This window comes from Macrobrachium nipponense, chromosome 19 (genome assembly GCF_015104395.2).
Source record: "Macrobrachium nipponense isolate FS-2020 chromosome 19, ASM1510439v2, whole genome shotgun sequence".
Lineage (NCBI taxonomy): Eukaryota > Metazoa > Arthropoda > Malacostraca > Decapoda > Palaemonidae > Macrobrachium > Macrobrachium nipponense.
In genome coordinates this window covers 67,544,368-67,568,144 of record NC_061088.1, presented here as the reverse complement: position 1 = coordinate 67,568,144, position 23,777 = coordinate 67,544,368, and the positions used below count along the sequence as shown (strand labels likewise).

The 23,777-nt window shown below is 39.5% G+C and overlaps 2 long non-coding RNA genes across 2 annotated transcripts in view; one reads left to right on the top strand and one right to left on the bottom strand.

Annotated features, from left to right (window-relative positions):
- LOC135218101 (uncharacterized) overlaps positions 1 to 23,777 on the bottom strand; it is a 175,933-nt gene that overhangs the window by 51,429 nt on the left and 100,727 nt on the right. The gene's annotated exons all lie outside the window — the stretch shown is intronic.
- On the top strand, positions 199 to 5,915 carry LOC135218053 (uncharacterized). The gene is made up of 2 exons (XR_010315266.1): positions 199 to 4,132; positions 4,982 to 5,915. It is a non-coding gene; the product is annotated as an uncharacterized LOC135218053 (long non-coding RNA).

The window sequence follows — 23,777 nt, the reverse complement described above, 5'->3', positions numbered from 1 at the left end:
GTGGAAATTATGGGGTCGCCCAGTGGTAGACTTGTTTGCGACAGCAATGACGAAGAGATTGACGACGTATTGCTCTCCAGTCCCAGACCGTCAAGCAGTCGCAGTAGACGCCTTTCTTCTAGATTGGACGGGGCTAGACGTCTACGCCTTTCCCCCGTTCAAGATATTAGGGAAGGTTTTGTTTGAAGCAGTTTCAGGGAGAGTCAAGGGACAAGAATGACTCTCATAGCTCCATACTGGCCGGCCCGAGATTGGTTCACAGAGGTACTGGAATGGACAATAGATGTACCAAGGACACTTCCAGCAAGAGTAGATCTACTCAAACAGCCTCACTTCAACAGGTACCACAAGAACACCCTCGCTCTGGGTCTGACTGCGTTCAGACTATCGAAAGACTTGTCAGAGCGAGGGGGTTTTCTAGAGAGGCGGCCAGAGCGGTGGCCGGAGCTAGAAGAGCCTCTACTATTAAGTTGTACCAGGCGAAGTGGGAATCTTTCGCAAGTGGTGCAAGAGTCAGAAGATTTCTTCATCCAGTACCTCTGTGACCCAAATTGCCGACTTCCTTTTATACTTAAAGAAGGAAATAAAATTGTCAACTCAGACGATTAAAGGGTATCGGAGTATGTTGGCTTCTGTATTTAGACATAGAGGTCTAGATATTACAAATAATCTAGATCTGAGAGACCTCATAAGGTCTTTTGCAACAAGGAAGGAGCCCCAATACAGAGCTCCGTCCTGGAATCTCGATGTGGTCCTGAAATTTTTAGGAAATAGTAAGTTTGAACCGATGGATCAAGCTTCGTTGAGAGATATCACAAAAAAAGACCATCTTTTTGGTGGCATTGGCCACAGCTAAAAGGGTGAGTGAGCTACAAGCAATTAGCAAACATATTGGTTGGAAACATGACAAAGCGGTTTGCTCTTTTCAGGAGGGGTTCTTGGCCAAGAACGAGAATCCAGCTCATCCATGGCCAAGGTCGTTTGAAATTATGGGTCTTTCAGATCTAGTAGGACAGGAACAAGAGATAGTTCTTTGTCCAGTAAGGGCATTGCGCTATTATTTGGATAAAACCAGTAAGATTAGAGGAACTTCAGAATCACTGTGGTGCTCTGTGAAGGACCCTAGCAGAGCAATGACCAAAAATGCTATTGCCTTTTTCCTTAGGGAATTAATTAAAGAGTCTCATATGTTATGCCAAGAAGAAAATTTCGGCATCCTTAAGGTTAAGGCACACGAAGTGAGAGCAGTAGCTACTTCGTTGGCTTTTAAAAAGAATATGGCCCTCAAAGATTTAATTGAAACGACGTTTTGGAGGACTAATTCAGTGTTTGCAAGTCATTACCTTAGAAACGTCAAAACAACGTTTGACAATTGTCAAACGTTGGGTCCATATGTATCCTCAGGAACAGTATTGGGCAAAGGAGTTTCCACCCCATAACTTACTAACATGCTAGGTATTTTAATGAAGTGGTGTTGTTTTTACGGTTGTCTGAGAGGTTGATTTCCTCTTCAGTCTGTGAAGTGTAGTGTGTTAGGTTAGTGTTGTGTGTGGTTCAGGTGGTCTAACTTATCCTAGCATGAATGCCCGTGGTGAGAGAGGGCTAGGGTTTCCTGTCAACAAATTGGTCCCGTCCAGTTGTCAGACCCTTGTATTTAGCTTCATCAACTAATAGGTCACGTCCTAGTTGGAAGCTACTAAGGCTTAGCAGGCTAAGAGGCAGGAATGCTGAAGTCAGCTACCTTAGCAGGTAAGGAATCTAAGAGTATTTTAAATTTTAAATTTTTAAAACTCTTACAATGTTGCTGTCTTTGACCCACCTCCAAATGTGTCAATCAGCTATATATATACCTGCCAGGTAAGTGTCATACATGAAAATGATGTTATTATGATATAACAAAGTTTCATGTATACTTACCTGGCAGGTATATATAATTAAATTCCCACCCACCTCCCCTCAGGAGACAGGGTTCAGAGACAAAAATCTGACGAAAATGGGAATGATTCCGAGCACCAGCGCCACGGGAGCGGGGTGGCGATCACCTGAACTACCAGTGATCTAGCGGTTGCCGCGAGTTTTGAAAATTCTGCCAGTGCGAACAGAGAATATAGCTATATATATACCTGCCAGGTAAGTATACATGAAACTTTGTTATATCATAATAACATCATTTTTAACTAAACAGAGGATGGAACTGTAATTTTTATCGCATATCTAGAAGAGGGTCTCCTTCCTTTCTATAAATCACTACTTATCAAGAAATAAGGATTGAATACATATGTAGCAGGACTGTATGTGTCGCTACAGGTCTAAGGTAGCGATCGGCCTGAGGGGGGTTGCCTACTGGAATGGGTTTGGCAGTGAGGAGTAATTATATAATTAATTGCAACTCTCGAATTGTTAGCTATCTTGTTTACCTTAAAGTTGTATTATTTGGGAAGAATTAAATTGATGTGTCCTTATGTCTTTATTCTTGATAGGGAAACTTATAATAGCTCCACCTTATCCTTGGGCACTTGGACCGAGACAAACTATTTTGAAGGCACTTTGTTTTCTTTGCAAGTCTATTAGGCGCTAGGGGATTTTTACTGAGTTCAATATTGTCACTTAACACTGTCTATATTTGCACTCCACACGTGGCACTTCTTCCCCCTTCTGGATCTGCTTGCCTGCTTCTTTGCTTTCTGTTTCTCCTTTTCCACTGCCTTCTCTCTCTCTGTCTAGCCTTTTTATTCAGATGTCATCTTCTTAGCATTGCCTTTGGATTTTGGATTTTGACTCTGGGTGTGGCATTTTCCGAAAGGATTCTGGTGTCTGAGTGGCTGCTGCTTTTTCTTCGAAATGCCTTCCTGTCATCCTTTCTGTAGTAATTGGTAGGCTTCTCATTTGGAGACGCCTCTCTTTCGTGCCCCAGCTTCTTGAGGGTGTGTACCTTGGGTATCCTAGTAGGGTATTCATTGGGACCTATTTTGGGACGTCCTTACAATCTGGCACTGCTGATTTGATTGGTTAAAACCGAAAGGGTGGAGCTTTCAAGTTTTAACGCGTCCCCTTTTTTTTTTAAACAAGGGAGCATAGAATTCCTTTTCTAACATTTGCCAGATGGGCTGTTGGACTTAATCCTCGGCACTCTGACCTGTCACAGAATGGAGCGCCAATTAATCCTGAGAAGAGGGGTTGGTGTAGACGTAAATGAGGTGTGACCAAGTTTTTGGGGTTCCAATTTCTTGAGGGTGGCTGGGCAGTGTCGCTTGTCACCTTTGTGTGAGAAAGGATATGCTTACACTTCTTTGTGGTTGAGGGTAACCGTCGTTTCATCCCCTTCTATTTGTTTTGTATGCCCTTTTCTTAAGTTTTTATAAGTTAACGGCTTTGAAATGATTTCCCTTAATTCTGTAACAACACTGTAACATACATTTATTGATAAGGTATAGATGATTTTGATATGGGCCAGCTTTCACATTTTGGCTACATTGCTTACCAGTGCAGGTGAGTAAATTTTTGGATTGTAAACTCTTCTTTAATAGCATTGTTGCCATGTCATTCACCATGACAGATGCAAAAATAGATTCTTAACAAATAATGTACAAGCCTTCCTACCAGACATGAGGGTCGCACCCTGACAGCTGTACAGAAATATAGATTCAAGGAATAAAATTGAAACTTATTAATCAGAAACACAAATGTAAGTATGGGGCAGCTGATGATGACTAGTTTAAAGCTGTTTCTTGCACGTTAATGCTGACTTCTGGGTTCAATTGAACAAGTGAAGAATTAATTTTACTTCAGTTCACATATGTATATCTACCAATATGAATACATTTTGCTTATCTTGCATGCACTGTCTTAGATATTACTGTGATAGGATGTTGCTTAAAGCTTTTGTTGTTTTGCAGTAAAAATAAATTGGCAGAAAAAGCTTCTTGATAAGCTGTATTGATAGTTTAACCAAATGATCTGAACATCAGAAAATATAGTTTTGTAATTGAAGTTTTCTATACTTAGCAGGATGAAAGTGAGCAGTGTTTGCTAGTCAACGGATGTTTAGCGAAAGTGATTGGCCTGTCACTTGGTGTGTTGGGTTTGATATTAATCATTGCTGGTTGGAGCTTCTGGATCTATAAAGAAAAAGGTAAGCGACCCTTGACTTTAGAATTTCTACAACTTGGTGATACTATACGTAAACTGATAAAAACAACCTTTAGTTGAGGGTACTTAATATCCTTCTCTGTCAGTTGCATGGGGAGCATTGCTGAAACCAATGAGAAATGTAGTTCCTAAACTAACTGAGCACTAACTGAATTTCCTTTGCATGTCCAACTGTTAATTTTTGAAGTGATGACACCCAACACTGGCACTAAGGAATGTTACATTTTTAAAGGTATGCCAAGGTTAATTCTTGATTAGAATTTTTAGAGGAACAATGTAGTGGCTTGTGAGGGGTCACCTGGGACAAGAAGATAAATGATTCACACACTTCCTTCTGTTTAGAAACATATATGCACTTACTTGCAGACACTCGGACACACACTTTTAACTATACTAATACTCAACTTATTACTGTTACATTAATGAATCATACAATTAAAGAAGCAAATGCTGTTACATATGACAGTGCTACCTGTACAAAATGAATAAATGCCACAGCCAATTAAAATCCACTCGGCCAAAGTACTACACTGCACTCAGTGATGGTGAGACTTTTGTGCCATCCCTGTCAAAGTTAGTGATGGTGAGACTTTTGTGCCATCCCTGTCAAAGTTAGTGATGGTGAGACTTTTGTGCCATCCCTGTCAAAGTTAGTGATGGTGAGACTTTTGTGCCATCCCTGTCAGAGTTGTACATATTTCTCATTACACTCGAGTGCTGTAAAATTATAGTGGTATAGTAAAGTAGTGTATTGTATGTCTGATTTGGATATGTTGTTTAAAAACTACTAGAACTACTGCAGTTAACTATTATGATATCTTGTACTTTCTAGTTGCTCAAGCTGGGGAAAGCAATTATCTGCCACTTGGACGACAAGCTGAAAGAAACTCCTCTAGTGAAGCATTTACCATGGATGATGTTCCATAATGGAGGAAGACTACAATAAAGTAGATACAACACCATAATCCTAGAGGCTTATTCCAAAAGATACTTTTTAGAGCTCAGGATTTGACTTGTGATATTGTATTGTGTAGTAGTAACTTTTGTGTGATAAGAATGCAGAAAATGCATAATCAGTTTATGGTTTTAGTGCACTTTTAGAGGCTATGTGCATCACAAAACCTACAATTGTAAAAGGAATGACATTTATTCTCACAAACAAGACTTGTAGTGCATAGGCCCTTGTTTTGATAATTTGGGACCAATGCCTTTCTCTCTTGTGGATAGAAAGGCTATCATAAGAAGTACAAACAGTTGTCTAATTAGAGCCGTTCACTTTTGTGCAGAGAGATGTCTCATGTTAGGCAATGATTTGAATCTAGACTATTTTTAACTTTTAAAACTTCAGTACTTTATTACAACAGACAAATGTGTATATGTAGCCTATGCATTGCATATCATTTTTATTAATGTGTTAATTATTAGATTAGTTATTCTATAGTGAATAAAACTTTGATACAGTTATTGCAAACAAGTAAGAATTTATGACTTACATTCCATAAAAGAAGGAAAATTCACAAATTTAATTGATATTAAAGAAGTGGGTTTTTACATAAGTAGTATTTAAGTCATTTGTTGTATTGGTAGAATGAGTCATAATGTTCACTCATTTTCATAATCTAAATTAGTATCTCTTTCATTCAATACAGGAGTGAAAAGAAAATACTGTACAGTAACTGTGGTAATGCAGCATCAGGTTGATACCGTAGGATGCTTTCACACATTTATATTTTGTTAATACAGTATACAAGATGAGTGAAGCTGTGCCAGAGAAGTATTTTTATCCTCAAGATTAGTAATACAGAATGTGTTGGTGAAAGCAGGGAAAAGGAGTCTAGGTTATGGAAATTAACAAATACCAGTATTCTACATGTCCTACATACAACATTACAATATTTTGTTCAGATACAAATGCCGGAAGAGGATCCAAGTCATACATTAAAAGGAAGTAAGTGTGCCTGATCCTGAAAATGATTAGCTATGTGGCAATATGTTATAAGAGAAGTTCTATTTTTTGTCATAAAATAGAAGTAATGTGTAGTACCTTGGAAATTGTCAGTAAAGCAGCTATGCTCTATAATGCAAGCCTTTATACTAAGATTAGCTTGATAAATTTTGTATGGATTTTTTTTCTAAAAGTTATTCACAAGTACATAATCTCAAAGTATTTCTTTCTAATACATTTTTTGTTGTTGTTGGTTGTGCTTCTCATCATCTTAAACCCATATTGAGTTAGGTGTGACATCTTTGAGCATCTAGCTACATTACTGACTCTTATTACTCAGATGTATAGTGTTGCTCAGGATCTTTCCTAGATAGTGCCCCCCCCCCCCCCCCACCCCCCGCAAAGTTCAGGGGTTGCTATCTTTGATGTTTACAGTTTTGTTTATCATCCCTATGGGCTTGTCTAGACATGCCTCATAAGCAGATACATAGTGTTAAAACCCTTGGGGGTCACTATCTAGGAAAGATCCATTACTCAAAAATAAGTTAGCTAGCTTTTTATTTATTTATTTTTTTTTTTTCCCCCTTTTTTTAGCTTCATTTTTTTCTTTGCATTCATGATCAATTCATGCCAAATCAAGCTCGATTTTAAATTTGAGGTTGGACAATATAGTGCTTCCTCACCAGTAAAATTCAAGAATTTGTTTTGGTTTAGGACCAGATACCTATGTTAAAACTGGCCCTTTGATGTTTGACTCCATCTTGACAGATTGGTTGTCCTTAAGACACAAAAGCGTCTGTTTTAAATTCAGATAGATCTACATGTGGTGTCTATTTATGGATAGATTTAAATTTTATTCCTCCCCTAGGTGGATCTTTATGGAGTGTTGACTTAAGAAATGTTTCAGATCACAGAAAACAAGTGTATGATTAAAATTCATAACTTAGAAATAACAGTTATACGTAATGAGTTACTGGGTTACATTCTGGAAACAGTAATGTAGTATACTTCTTCACACGTAACAGGAGGAGCACAAGAAAAGCGTACTGTATGCTACTTGAATCGATGAGGTTATTACAATAGCCATGACTTGGATATACATCAGAGCCCCTTAAAAATTATAAAACAACAATGAGAATTACAAAGATGATTACAAATTCTCACAGAAAATTAAATTCCTTGACCATAATAGAGAGATACATGTGATTTGTACCAAAATCACTGATTTTGCAAGTTGCCTAACCTCTAAATTTGCATGTTGTACATTTAAAAAGGGCCTTAGTAAGGCAATTGTGCAGTTTTAGCATTTGAACCTCATATCACAAGTTAGACTTATGTTATCTCCAAATATACATATAGTGGTGCTGTGATACACATTGCACATTGCTTAAGGAAGGCTTCCCCTATATTAAATGTTTGATACAACATTAAAAGGAGAAAATGGCTAGAGTACAAATAGAATGAAGTTTGGAGAAAGTTAGAGTTGGCCCAGGAAAAAATAATTTACTAAAAAAGTCTTGAAGGGCAAAGTTTGTCAAACCTAGTGTTAACTAGGGTACAAAGTAAAGATTGATTACAGCTGCAGATGATAAATAAATTATTGCAAAAAGAAACTACTAGAGACATTAAGATACTGACAGCAAATGAATATCAGCCAGTCTATGTGCTAAAAAGATAAAAAAATTAATATAACTGGAAAAATAGGAGGAATTGCATTCCATTTGGTAGAAAAGAAAACCAAACACTCACAGTTGAGAAGTTATCATATTCTTTATAAGGAGACACTGAATCTGTAGTAGGTCAAGAAATTGCTCTATTAAAGCACTATGGTAATCCTTGGTAAAAATTTATAAGCAAACTTCTGGCTGTAACACATGTATACATGTAGTACATATTTGCTGAAACATGGCAATAGTTAAAAATTACCCTTAATTTATTTTTTTTATAATAGTAAAGATTTAAGACAAACTAAAATTCACATGATGAAAGCAACTGCAGATGCATTAATTATTTTACTATGTATAAACAAAATTTATATATGTTGATGAACTAGTACAATAAAATTCATTACCACTTATCTTCAAATGATAAGGTTGAAGTGTCGAAAGACATGGACATGTAATGATAATTTATAAGCAAAATTGGGGCTGTAATACACGTATAGTACAATAGTACATGTTTTGTGGAAACATCTTTGAGTAAAGATTGAAACAAACTAAAATTCACAAGACAGCATGTGCATAGTGTCTTATTCATTAACAAACTAAATTAGCCTTTTGACAGAAATAGATTTTTCCTACGTCAAAATCCCTTAATTATATTTCTGGGTTCGGCCGTGTCGCTCTGTGAAATATGTTCCTTTAGCGCTATTTCTAAGGTAAAATATTTGCTATAATACCAGAGAACTGCTAAATTGGATTTAACTACTGAAAGCAATAAGAAAATTTTAAATACTTAAAATTTACATGTTGAAATGTCAAAAGTAAAGGATGCGTAATTCTAATTTTACTTTGAGGCAGTGTATTTGGGTGTTTCCAGCAGAATTTTTGTTAGTTTTACCAATTTTCCAAGACGTACGTATCTCTATTCAGTGGAAGAATTTATGGTAAAGTACATGAACTTGCTTTTCAATGTGCAAATATTGATACCAGTAGTATTTTAAATGAATACTTCCATATAGGCAGTCCCCAGGTTACATCAAACTTGACTTACATCATTCAGAGTTTGTCACTTTATAAATATATTCATAAAAAAAATTGATTCTGGGTTACACCGAATGTTCCAAGGCTGTCATCATCTTCACCATGATGGAACAGTAAAAGTGCAAACAGATACAATATAAAGCAAATATTTGGAGTTTTTTGGATGCACACCACATCAGAGTGCAAGTAAAATACTGTACAGTACACCCAGAGGATAAAGGTAAGGCTTTAATCACTTTATTCCTCATTTTTATAAATTTTTCTTGTGACGTTTTCTGGGTTGCAGTGCACCATCGGAACAGAACCCTTGACATAACCTTGGAACTGCCTGTACAGTAATCCCTCAATTATTCTGATTAATAGAGCCAAGGGCCTGTCAGATAATGGCAAAATCTGGATAAGGGCACTTAAAATAAAATAAATGTTTGCAAGAGCAACTCTGTACCCTTCCTCACCTAACCTTGTCAAAATAAAAAAATTGCACTAAAAACTGAAAACTTATGCTAAAAGCATTTATCTACCTTATTTTCCAATACAGTATTTGTAATGCAAGTAGGCAAGCAAACGACCATCCATAGTACCCCACCCTACCCGCTAGTGGAGCCAATAACCTATCACCAAAGGGGCCCCGGCTGCGACGGAAGGCTCCTTTCGTATCGTAAGGGAGGTGGCTGAGTAATGGGTATGGGGGGAATAAGGAGGTCCCGGTGAAAACACGGCGGGAGCGAGGAAAGGGGGAATTGGATGGCCTACTCCTCCCACCTCACCAACTACCCGTATGGAGACCCGGTACCTCCTAGTGGTCGCCCTAAACCCCCTGCTGGTGGAACCTCCCGGCACCTCCGGAATGAGAGAGAAGGCTAAGAGGTGTTATGACAATCCAGGGGTCCCCCAGCTCCTCCCTACATCAGAGAGGGAGGGAAGGGGCAGGGTGAGGTGCTATGGAACACGTGACTCTTAGTGGCCTAGGCCGCGATCACCACAACCGGTGGGTAGGGCCACGTGAACCAAGCTGTACCAATACATGGAACAAGCACCTAGGCTAGCCTAACACCCTAAATAATAATAATAATAATAATAATAATAATAAAATACATCGAAAGGTGGAAGAGACACTTTTAGGAAAAGAGAAAGAAGCCCAGGAGGAGGCAACTATTCCAAGAAACAGTAGCCTACTCGGAGCCAGCGATAGCCGATGTAGAGCAAGAGCCGGGATGCTGGGCCAGAATAAAATAATGATAGCCCTAAATACCAAGCTAAGAGAATGGTAAGAGGGCTAAACTAGCTAAAACTCGATGTAAAACAATGAACGTGAAAAATAAGCCCATAAGTATAAGAAGTCCCAGTATGGAGGACCGGGAATTCTTACGAGGCAGCATGGCCGCCACGAGACCAAACCGGGGAAGGGTGGGGAGGGGGGGATGGGGAAGGGGGAAGGGGGGAGGGGGGGGAAGGAGGGGAAACCGGTGAAGGAAGAGAACAGGTGTGTGGAGGAGGAGGGGGGGGGGGACGGAAGGAGGGGGGGGAACGGGGGAAATGGGAGGTGGGAGAAGGCGGGGGGAGGGGAGAGGTGGGGAGGGGGGGGGGAGGGGGGGAAAGAAAAGGGGAAAGGGGAGGGAGGGGGGGGGAAAGGAGGGGGTGAGGGGGAGGGGGGGGAAGGAAGAGGGGGGGGGGGCCCGGGAGCCCCCGAGGAGGAGGGGGGGGAGGAGTGGGGGGGGAAGAGGGGGAACCGTATATGACCTATAAAAAGGAAAATACTGGTACCCGGAGATAAAAACTATGATAAAATATTACTTATGAGTTACTAACTTAGCCGTGTCAATTGCAGAACGTTCCATCTTAGAAAACGAGATAAATCCACAATAGTAAAAGCACAAGAGAAAACAGCGTCAAGATGGCTGGCGCTAAAAATTAAGGATCCAAATCCAAGCATGTGAATCATGTCATGATAGCCATCTTTGCATTAGCAAACAAACACAAATGGCATCTGTCTGCCACTCACCTGGCAGGAGTAAGGAATGTGATAGCAGACGCCCTGTCCCGGTCAGTTCCTCTGGAATCAGAGTGGTCTCTGGACGACGGGTCATTCCAGTGGGTAAGCCGGAGAGTCCCCACCCCAGGTCTCCAAGTGGATCTCTTCGCCTCACAAGCGAAACCACAAGCTCCCTTGCTATGTGGCCGCAACCTGGACCCTCTGGCTTATGCCACGGACGCCCTGTCGTTGGATTGGAATCAGTGGAGGAGAATTTACGTTTTTCCTCCAGTGAATCTTCTCCTGAAAGTCCTAGACAAACTAAGGTCTTTCAAAGGGATAGTAGCTCTGATTGCACCGGACTGGCCCAAGAGCAACTGGTATCCACTTCTCTTGGAATTGGGTCTCTCCGACCTCAACGGATCCCCAATCCCAAACTATCACAATCAGTACAAATGAGGACTGTGTTCGCTTCCTCAGGAACTCTCCAGACCCTAACTTTATGGACTTCATGAAGTTTGCGGCTAATAAAGATGCTAACATTGATCCACAGAATATTCTCTTCTGGAATCAGATAAGAGGGAGTCAACCATCAGACAATATGACTCAGCTGTTAAGAAATTAGCATCTTTCTTGAGAGAATCGAACACTACAACCATGACAGTTAATTTGGCTATATCCTTTTTCAGATCTTTATTTGAAAAAGGTTTAGCAGCTAGCACGATTAACCACTCACAAGTCGGCTTTTGAAGAAAATCTTTCAAGTAGGTTTTCAGATAGATTTAACTGAATCTTTTATTTCACATCTATCCCTAAAGCCTGTGCTAGACTTAGACCTTCTCAGAGGCCTACTACAAGTTTCATGGTTCTTGAATGATGTTCTCAAACTAGCTTCAGATACTGACAACTCATCTTGTACATTCATAATGCTCCTGAGGAGACTCTATTCTTATTAAGCCTAGCCTCAGGAGCAAGAATTTCAGAACTGTCCGGCTCTATCCAAGATGCGGGTCATGTGGAATTCCTCCCATCAGGAGAAGTTCTACTTGCTCCGATCGTAGCTTTTTTTTAGCCAAAAATGAAGATCCTCTTGCAAGGTGGCTCCTTGGAAGGTTATCTCCACTTCCACGGATCCTTTCTCTCTGCCCAGTATCAACCCTTAGAGCCTTTCTATCTCGTACTTCTTCTAGATCCTCGGGTGCTCTCTTCATGAGAGAAAAAGGTGGTACTTTGTCAGTTAAGGTATTAGGCAACAAATCCTTTACTTCATTAAACAAGCCAACCCTGAGTCATTCCCAACCCCGAGCACATGATATCAGGGGAGTAGCCACCTCTATTAACTATTTCCAACATATGAACTTTGAGGATCTTAGGAAGTATACTGGATGGAAATCCCCGACAGTCTTTAAACGGCATTATTTAAAGTCCTTGGAATCTTTAAAGTTTTCAGCAGTAGCAGCGGGAAACATAGTTTTCCCCTGATACTGCTTAGTAGTTGTAGTATTGATCCAGGTCTCCTTTCTACCTACTTCAACCAACATGCCTCAACCTATCACCAGGCTACTCATCATTATAGCCTTAGCCGTTGTGTGTTATAGTGGTTTGTCCCTTATTTTTTTGCTAGGGACAACACATTGGTACTGATATGTACCCCAGTGGTCCTAACCTTATTTTTTTATGCTAGGTTAGGCCACAATATGTTTGTGTAAATTTCCATTTAACCTTGTGATAACTTCAGTCACAATGTGTTTGTATATATTTGAATTACTTATTTTATTTGTATTAATGATGGAATTGAGTGTACCTACCCTTATTTTTTTTATGCTAGGGTAGGACACATGTAGTATATAATTGTACCTATATTTCTAATTAAGTAAATTCAACTATTCTTTGTTTTACATGCATATTATAATTATTGTTTACTACCATTTAAGTACTTTAAGTTTACTAACATTCTTTTGTTTATTGTTTACCATAGTTAGTTTAAGTACTTATTTTTTGTATGCTGTATTTGATTATTTACTATTATATCCATCATTTTAACAGGTTTTTCATTTTTTCCTTTTCCATCTTGTCTGTTTTCTCTGGTACTCTTTCATAGGCCGACACGAGCTGAGCCAGAAAAGGGATTTTTGACGAAGGAAAAATCTATTTCTGGGTGATTGGCTCGTGTCGCCCTATGAAACCCATCCCCTTTTTTATGGTTTGTTTTCCCCACCTTGCAGGACAAGATGTATTTATGTTTTTGATTAAGGATGACCGCTAGGGGCGCTGCTGTCCGTGGCGTCCCCTCTAGTAGTAGTAGTAGAGGCTGCATCGCCCGTTGGTATCAGCTCTCTCTTGGGGGGTGGGATTTTGATATGGGAAGTTCTAATTGGTGTCTGTCTCGTAGGTAGTTGTTTTCCACACTCGCCCCTATTTTCATAACCGACAACTTTCTTTTTAAGAGTGAGCGAGTCAGTTTTTACTGACATTTTCTTAATTTTGTTTTTCTCTGGTAATTTTTAGGCTAATTTACCTAGAAAGAATGATATTAAGGATACTTTCATAGGGCGACACGAGCCAATCACCCAGAAATAGATTTTTCCTTCGTCAAAATCCCTTAATTACACTTGGAAATAAAAAAAGCAAACTCCTTTTTTTTCTCATGCAAGAGGGAGTTGTTTATTTTGGGAACTTTTTGAAATTCGAGTTCGATCCTTGGGCATTCTATTGAGGCATCGGAGATGTGTATTTCTGGTAATAGAAGTTCACTCTCGACATAGTTCGGAAGCCACGTAAAGCCGTTGGTTCCGTTGCTGAATAACCACTGGTCCCATGCAATGTAAAAACACCATACAAACAAACCAAGTGTAAGGCAAACAGTGCTAAGAAGAAAAGAAAAACCATCTTTATGGAAGTGAAAGTTGACATGAAAAAATTATCTGAAAAGGGCGCCATGCCATCTAACATCAGCCGCCTGCTCGTGTTCAGTCATACGACTGAGTCATTAATCATCAAAGATAAAAAGTGCTTATGTACTAGAAGATGTGAAAGGATCTGCCCTATGAAATCAATTGTGATTATGTAGCAGCATAGTGATCTCATTATTGAGATAGAACGATTATTAGTGCTTTAGCTGGAAGACCAGCATCAATGGCGTATCTCGGTTAGCCTAATGTAGATACAGAAGAAGGCTAAAATATTGCTTGAAACCTTGAAAAGAGAAAAGGAGGGAGGGAGTGAAATTGAAGAGTTTTGGGTTAGCAAAGGTTAGTTTATACAATTTAAGGCCTGTGCAAATTTGCACAACCTTAAGGTGCAAAGGGAAGCTGCTAGTGATGATGAAGAAGCAGCAAGGGAATTTCCTAGTGCATTGGCTGAGTTAATCAGGGAGAGGAAGTTCCTGTGCTGAACAGGTGTTTAATGTAGACGAGACAGGTTTGTTCTGGAAGCACATGCAGACCTGTAGCTACATTGCCAAGGAGAAGACAGCACGAGGCCACAAAGTCAGCAAGGTGATACCGACTTTGCTTCTTGGGGCTAATGCTGCTGGTGAATTCAAGCTGAAGCCTATGTTGGTGTATCTGTCAGAAAATCCAAGGGCATACCTGTCATCAACAAGAAGGCATAGGTGACACTTCAGATATTTGAGGACTGATTCACCAACCGTTTCTGCCAGAAGTGAAGGGGTACTGTGCTAAAAAGGGGTTGCCTTTTAAGATGTCGCTAGTGCTGGACAGTGCCCCTGGTCACTGTGCCCATTTGCATTATTTTCATCCTGATGTCAAGTTGGTCTTTCCATTTCAGCACTGAATGACATCATAGGTCCCAGTACCTGGCCTTTGGCTTAAATTCTACAGTCCCCGGGTTACGACGGGGGTTCCGTTCTTGAGACGCGTCGTAAGCCGGAACAACATTATTGAAAACATGTCCACAGGGAAAATTTCACTAATTTGCAATTTTTCTTAGGGCCGTATCTCTAAAATTATCACTAATTTACTTTTTTCATGTGCAACACTGTGTATTCACAAATTACTGTATATTTTCATTAAAATACAAGAGAGAGAGAGAGAGAGAGATTACATAAAACCATTAAATTCGTTGACCATTGCATGGCATTGTTACTTTCCCAGCTCCGAGTGTCACTGGAGTTATGACGTAGGGAAATTGATACAGAAAAAGACGAAGGGAAGAATTTTCTTTTGAAATTAGTTATCGTATTATTACTACTTCTGTTATTATTATTATTATTATTATTATTATTATTTGAAAATATAATAAACACGTGCATATACCATAAAAATTCTCTCATCTCAGTAAGAAAGAGGAATTATCCTTACAAGTGAAATGGAAAGGTCATTTTCATCTCTTTAAAATACGACCATTATGAATTTTGTAATTACAGTTTTATTATTATTATTATTATTTAAAAACTGAAATTATCAATAAACATTTTACATACTAGTACCATAAAAATTCTTTCATCTCGGTAAAAGAAAGAGAGAGAGTGTTTATCTCTCTGTTCTCTCAAAAAATACATACTTATAACGCTTCCAGCAAAAGAGAGGGAGGGAGTTACCACTATGACACATTATTATCTTGTGTGGCAAAAGAGAGAGAGAGAGAGTTAATCTTAATTAAAAGTGACATGGATAGATTAGTATTGTATTTCTTTAAAATACTATCACATATGAATTTTGTAATTACAGTTATTATTATTATTATTATTATTATTATTATTATTATTATTATTATTATTATTGAAAGTATTAAAAACATATAGTACAAGTACATAAAAAATCTCGAGTCTCAGTAAATGAGAGAGAGAGAGAGAGGGGGGAGGGGGAATTTCATGAGCACTTGATGGCAACACAGCAGCTCTTCCCCCTCCTGTCACGAACTTGATATATCTGACAGGTGTTTTAGTACCGGGAGTTAGAGAAAAGAAGACTGGGATTTCCTTCATTCTTCCATAATTTTTTAAATATATAAGCTAAAATCTTACTAATTCACTATGGTATTTTCTCTAATGAATTGATATTATTGCTGTATAAATTAATGTTAATATTTGAATATAGTAAAATCATTTATTATCATCACATACATCTTTGTAGTAGAGGGAGAGAGAGAAAGAGAGAGAATTATTATTTTTATTATGTGATATCATTTCAACTTATTAAACTTACTAATACAGTATTACTGAAAATTAATATTTGAAAATTAGTAAATCATTTTTGTATTATAAAAATGTATTTAGTCATGAAAATAAACTTCAAAATACACTAATTAGTGATTATTTTCGTCGGAAAATACAAGAGAGAGAGAGAGAAAAAAACTATGGTTTTTATATCCAAGTCTAAGTAGAGTATAGATGGATTCTTTAAGTGAAATAATGTTTCAATGATATTTTGCTGTTTTGTATTAAAGGATATGTATACTGTTTGAGAATGTGTTCCTTATCCTTGACTATGGTTACCATACAGTTTAATAGCGTAAATTAATTTATGCGCCCTCCGCTTAGAAACTAGTTCTGCGTATGAGGTATCGTTAAAAAGCATAAAAAACCATCGTAACCTTGGAATTTGCGTTGTAATCTAACCAGAAACTTAGTTTTGTTATTATTACATAATGGAAACAAGCAATAATTTTTTCATTATTTGCGCTTTTGGACTGTTATAAACTTTGCGCATCGCAAGCTAGTATTCATTCGCTCAGAAACTAGTTCCGCATATGAGGCGTCACTAAAAAAATTCGAAAAATACGACATAAGTATCGAAAATCATCATAACCTCAAAAATTTTTTTGTAATCTAACCAGAAACTTATTTTTATTAATATACTGTGCTAAACTATAAAGGATTTTTATCTTATTATACTTTTTTTAAAAGCGTCGTTAACTCGGAGTGTTGGAAGCATCAGCATCGTAACCTCGGAACAAACGTCATAACCCAGGGCGGATTTTTCAATGAATATTTAAGAAAAAGCGTCGTAACCTCGGAACATCGTAACCCGAAGCCGTCATAACCCAGGGACTGCCTGTATTCAGTTCATGTATGTATGTGCTCAGGTTGTGTTTTTTTTTTGTTTTATTTATTTTTTTATTCTTAAGCCCCGTCCACACAGTCGAACTTTGCTTGACAAACTGTGATCAATGTGACGTCAGAACTTTTCCCGCTGTATATGCAATTCTGATGTCACATCAAGCAAAGTTCGTCCAGCTTGTATGGACAGGGCCTTATTGCTTCACGTCATTATGTATTCTTAAATTCAGCTTAGGACAAAATTGGGTTATTTCATTGGAGTAGGAACAGATCTCAGATGTAACCTGAGGACCTACTACACAAGAAAAGCAATACAGTTTACACAAAAAAATTTATTTTTTGTTGTTTCATTAATGTGATGTAGGATTATTTGGAAACACTGCTGCAGTTGCATGTGAGTGGGATTGTCTACACCTGGGCAGTAGTCAGTCAGTTGTTGTGGAGGTGGGGTGTTGTGCCCCGGGACTCTGTGGTTTAGAGTTTGTGACAAGGGACCTTTCCCTCTTTCCCTTGATTTTCCTCATTGGTTGGTGAGTTGGATCTTGAAGGTCATCCATTACGCAGCCTGAGGGAGCTTGCAAAGTGAGTTGAACAGTCTGAGGAAGCTTGCAAGGTGAGTTTAACTACAATTAATCCATAGGCCTATTCCAAGAAAGTACGGCATCTAAAATTACAATGGACATGATTAAGTCGTTCACCTGCAAAGGAGACAAATGGTTGAAGAATGTAACCTTAGTGGCTAAGCTACAGAATATATCAGACTTAGCCAGTTTTATTCCATTGTATTTGGAGGGTGATGCTCTAATACTTTATTTGGAGATGAGTGATGAAGACCAAGAAAATGCAGTGAAAATTCAGGAAAAACTGAAAGTAGTATTTACTGATGATGCATTCTCTGCTTTTGGAAAACTGGTTTAGATGAAGTGGACAGAAGAACCAGTTGATGTGTATGCCAATGAGATTAGGAGGTTGGTCAGTTTAGCTAAGTTTGATAAGGTTAGTTTAGAAAATGTGATGAAACTAACCTTCAGTGGCTTCCCAGATAATATAGTGTTGCTGTACAGCAAATGCCAAATGTGATGATGATGGCAATGAGTGAATTGCTCAATCATGCTAGGATTCTGTCATCAAAACAGCAAGGTGGTGTGGTAGCTGTGACTGTTAGGAAGAATGGAGAAGGAGATGGTAGTGGGAAACCTGAGAATAGGACTAGGCCTATCCAGTTTAAGGGTCAATGTTTCCGATGTAGTGGCCCTCATATGATAAAATACTGTAAAGAGAGACAGGTGACGTGTTTTAGGTGTAATAAAACTGGTCATATTGCCATTTGTCAAGAACAGGTTGCGGAAAACGAGTAGGGGGTGACTGCTGCGCCTGTAGCCACCCTTGTGATGATAGAAAGGCGCACCTTGATTCATTGCCTATAATTGATGTTTGGATTGGTAATGAGCCTGCAAAAGGACTTGTGGATACAGGCTGCTCTACATCAGTGGTACATTCCAGATATGTACCCCAATGTAGAGGTGAGGTGTATATCAGTGCTTTTGATGGGAGTCATATAAAGTGTAAAGTTGCAGATTGGGTAAAGATAGGTGTGAATGGTGAATGTGTAACCGTGAGGGCTGTGGTGTCGGATCAGCTGGTTAATGGTGTTGGAACTTGGGAGGTGTCACAGTGACCCAAGGCAAGGTATGTTTTGGTGCCTTTGGTGTCGCTTCAGTTAGTCAAGAAATTGAGCATAGACTTTAGTGGTGAGGGTGATGATGGTTGTCCAACAGTTGTTATTGAAGACCCAGACTTTCATGCAGTATTTGATGGACAGAAATGGACAGTCAGGTGGTTTTGGAAAAACAATGATACTGTGAAATTGACAAATAAAATAAGTTATGATAAAAAGCTTGAGGGTTGGAAGAAGGAAGAATTTGAGAAGGAAGTGGACAGGTGGATTGCTGAAGGGATTTTCTGTGGAAAGAAGTTAAAGAAGGTATTCCTCTAATGGCTGTGGAACAGTCAACAAAAAATAAGGTGAGACCAGTGCTTGATTTTCGGGAACTTGATGTGAATGTCAAGTGTCACACTGGTGATGATGTGACTAACATATGCAGTGAGACACAATTTGAATGGGACAGACAGGTGAGAAATGCGTCTGTTGTGGATTTGAAGTCGGCCTACCTACAGCTGAGCATTGACAAAAAATTGTGGCCATATCAACTAGTGAACTATAAGAACCAGAAAATTTTGCCTTACAAGATTGGGATTTGGGTTGAACTCGGCACAGACTATGTCTAAGATACTGAAGACTGTATTGAGTAAGGATGAAAAAATCAAGAGAGCAACCAGTTCGTATGTAGATGACATTCTTGTGAATGAATCAATAGTTTCTGCTGATGAGGTAATTAGACACTTAAATACATTTGGGTTGATAACAAAGTCCCCTGAGTCACTCAATGGAGGAGCTGCTTTAGGATTGCAACTGCTAAGAGTTGGAGGAGAGTTGATGTTTCAGAAAGGTAATAAAGTGCCTGAAGTTACAGATATGCTTACAAGGAAGGAATTGTTTTCTGTTTGTGGTACATTAGTGGGCCATTATCCCATAGCTGGATGGTTAAGAGTTGCATGCCGCTACATTAAGAGAAGAACCTCAGGAGCACGTTGGGGGAATCCCGTTGTTGAGCAGTCCATGTTGATGATTAAAGAGGTAATTGAAAGAGTAATGTTAGACCATCCTGTGAGAGGAAATTGGTGTGTGTCAGGTGTTAAGTATGGTGTTGTGTGGTGTGATGCCAGCAAAATTGCTATGGGTGTAGTTTTAGAGATAAATAGCAAGGTTGCTGAGGATGCTGCTTGGCTTAGAAAAAAGGATGATTTCAACCACATCAATGTTGCCGAACTAGAAGCTGTTTTGAAAGGGATAAATGTGGCCATTAAATGGGGTCTTGAGTCATAGAGCTGAGGACTGACTCTGCAACTGTGGGAGCATGGTTGAAATCTGTAATAAGTGCTGAGAAACGTGTTCACACAAAGGGAGCTGCAGAGATGATGATCAAGAGACGTTTAGGAACATTGAAAGAAATGATTACAGAGTTTGGTTTGAATATTGTGGTTCAGATAGTGCCTACAGAGAAAAATAAAGCTGATATTCTGATGAGAGTCAAGAAGAGTTGGTTGGCAAGCAACAAGGTCGAGCATGCACATCTCTCTGCAGGTGCTGTAGTTGATCTAACAGAGTTGCATAATAAAAACCATATGGGAATTGACAGAACACTATTTAGCCAAGAAGTTGGACCCTAAAGTTTCCAGAGAATGTGTGAAAAAGGTAGTTCAGTGTTGTGAGCGTTGTCAGTCCATTGATCCTACTCCTGTGGTGCACAAAGGAGGTGAATTAAGTGTTGAAAGAAACTGTCAGTGCCTAGCTATTGATGTTACTCATTACAGACAGATACCCTATTTATCAGTGGTTGACTTTGGTCCAGGTCGTTTTGCAATATGGAGGAAGTAAAGAGAGAAGATGCTCAAGAAATATCGGCTGAGTTGAATAATATCTTTTTGGAAAGAGGGCCAGTTGATGAACTATTACTGGATAATAGTACAGCATTTAAGTCACAGTGGTTAGGAGATATGTTGTCTCGTTGGAACATTGTTAGGGCGTTTCGGGCTGCTTATCGACCGGGAGGAAATGGAATAGTTGAAAGGCACCATAGGACCATCAAGGCTATTGCAGAGAGGGGAGGAATTTGTCCTATTGAAGCAGTATTCTGGTACAATAGCACACCAAGGTCCGGACAGGATGAATCATCTGTTCCACAGCATACAGTGTACAGATATGAGTGAAGATACCCTTCAGTAGTTCCCAAAGGAGCAGATACCAGCCAAGACATGCCCTTTCAATTAAGCTGGGAGAGGAGGTGTGGGTGAAGCCCCCGGACACCTGTTGTACTACTCAATGGCGTAAAGGGATGGTTACTCATGTGAACCCCTGAACAGTATTTCCGTGGCTGGAATGCCAAGGCATGTGTTGGATGTGCGACCAGTTGTAGTGCTTCCCTATCTGATGGTTCAAGCAAAATGTCGAGTGATGATTCAGTCTCAGAATAATTAGTGAAAACACAAGTGAGTGGTCAAAGTGAAACTGGAGAATCGGCGTCCACGGAGGAATAGATGGCCTCCTGTATGGATAGCTGATTATGTCTCTGATTAAGTTGTGTGTGTGTTTTGATCTTAAGATCATGTGGGCGTGTTGTGTCATGAATGTGATGTAGGATTTTTGGAAACTGCTGCATGTGAGTGGGATTGTCTACACCTGGGCAGTAGTCAGTCAGTTGTTGTGGAGGTAGGGTGTTGTGCCCCGGGGCTCTGTGGGTGAGAGTTTGTAGCAAGGGACCTTTCCCTCTTTCCCTTGATTTTCCTCGTTGGTTGGTGGGTTGGATCTTGAAGGTCATCCATTACACAGTCTGAGGGAGCTTGCAAAGTGGTTGAACAGCTTGAGGGAGCTTGCAAGGTGAGTTTAACTACATTTTTCCCAAAATAAATTGTACACAAATGAAAGTAAACCCTTTTTTTGTGTGTATGCAACACAGTACAATAAGTTGACACTAGGTTTTTATAATTTCCACTAAAATACATCTTATACAAAAAACATTCAGACAACACTAGAAATACTTTTTAAAGTACTACTCTGTCACTTACATGTGTGCGCTGCCCTTGGTGCCAATGGCCAGACATTCTAAAAACTTATGAGGAGGTTTGCAAGGCCACCTCCCCCCCACCAGCTAGGGGGATCAACTTGTTCATGTGCTTCTTTGTCTAGAGGATCCTGGTCATCAAATTCCTCACTGGATGAACCTGGCAATTTTTGTCTCCCAAAATTCCAGTTTCCTTCTGGGAGGCATCCAAAGCTTCGCCAGGTGTTGTCTTATTAGAAACTCCATCTCAAATCTTAAATTGAAAGAGCCAGCCTTCTGATGCCTTAAAGTCTGCAACTGCATATGCAGGCATGCAAATTTTGTAGCTGCAGCCTTCTACTCAGCACTACTCATGTCATGTCTTCAATCTTCGTAAAACAGAAAAGGAACACTCTGCTGGGCATGAGGTGGCTGGTGAGATCATGATTATTCTCAGCAACTTTTCTACAAGTGGAAACATATGTCTCACTTCAGGTGTCATCTCGCAGATTAATTTTTGGCACTCAGCAATGGATCTTTGCTGGTACTGTGATCTGAAAAATCCAAGTTGTAGTTTTAAACTTTCAAAGTCAACAAGCTTCGGGTATCTTTTGACTATGCCATTGTCAACAGCATCAGTGGGCAGGGAGTCACAGTTTTTTGTGCCTCAATAAATCTGTTGATGTGACGTACTTGTCCAAATTCAGCATAGCACTGTCGATGACCTGAAATAAATCAGCTGTATAATATTCTTCTTCTGATGCAGGGACATGCTCAGTTGTAGGTGTAGAATCATACTTTTTTGGAACTTTTCGTCGCCTTGGCAATGTTAATGATTCCAATTGCAGCTCATTGCACATTGTGGTGGAATCACAAGCTAAAAAAAACAAAAGCAAGCAAGTCCTCCCAACATTACATTAACCACTCCTGGCTTACAAATTTCCCCCAGCCACACTTTCCCATTTACATTACTTTAATTACTAACAGGACACTTAGTTCAGCAAGGTAAAAAACACAACCTCAAGCACATTTAGTACTCACCAGGAAACTTGACACAATCAGGGCATGACGCTCTACTGACCACTAGATTCAGTCGCTGAGACACAGCAACCACTGATTATCATACACCAAAAAACCAAACAACCACCAAAACCACACAACAACTCAAAACAACATGACAAATCACTACACAAACAAACACCCACGGCACAAAAACTTCACACGGCTCGACAAACACCAGAATTCCAACACAAACAACCACCAATCAACACCGTGACTACACAACAACTCAAAGCACAACAAATCAACAACACAAACAAACACCAATCAACATCAAGAGTTCACAACAATTCACAAATCAAACACAACAGAAACTTACAAGCTCAACAACCTTCAGACGGAAACAAGCACAACAAACTCAATCACACAATATCAAAACAATTAAAAACATACAATGACATCTGACTATCTCTGACCAGACTGACTGTCCCAAAAACTGCCAAATACAGACTGATCACTTCTCACTCCCTCAAGGCTCCGCGACTGAATCTGCAGACGAACCCAACTGCTTGCCAACAAGCAATTCACTCACTAACCACCCATACAAACACAAACAACTTAACAAGACAACAACCAAAACAACCAGCCACTCTCACTCTCTCTCTCTCTCTCTCTCTCTCTCTCTCTCTCTCCCTCTCTCTCTCTCTCTCTCTCCACACACACACACAAGCAACCCTTGAGAACTTGTCAAATGCAACTACTACATAACTCCTCCATAACTTCTCTTCAGTGTGACAAAACATGTCATGAGAAGATTAGTCCAAACAGACTGCAGTTGTTCTTTGGCACTGTCAACTGCCTCAAGCATACTGGATACTGTTACAGAAGATCCCTGGAGTGTTGCATTCAAACTCTCAAGAACATCTAACACAGGAGCATGTATCAGTTAACCAAGTGCCTACTGTGAGGAGCTGCCAGCTGTGTTGAGGCCATTGGTATGTGGGGCTGTTTTTGTACCAAACTCTTTGGCAGCCCTCTGCAGAGCACAAAGAATGTTCTCATAGTTTTTCAGCACAGATTTAACAGCTGGTGATCTAGTCAGAAAGCGGGTTGGACAGGAGAATTTATTTCATAATCAGATTCAGGTGTATCTTTCAAGTCTGCACGCTCTTAAACTTTCCAAGAGTACTTGCACAGGTTTCCCAGTTGTTGTACATTATCCAATGTATTCCTGGCTATCTGTGATGCTTGAACTGCCTTGGATGTAACCAGGTGAGTGGCATGTGCACCACATGAACATACAATGCCAGTGGCTGTAACCGTTTGA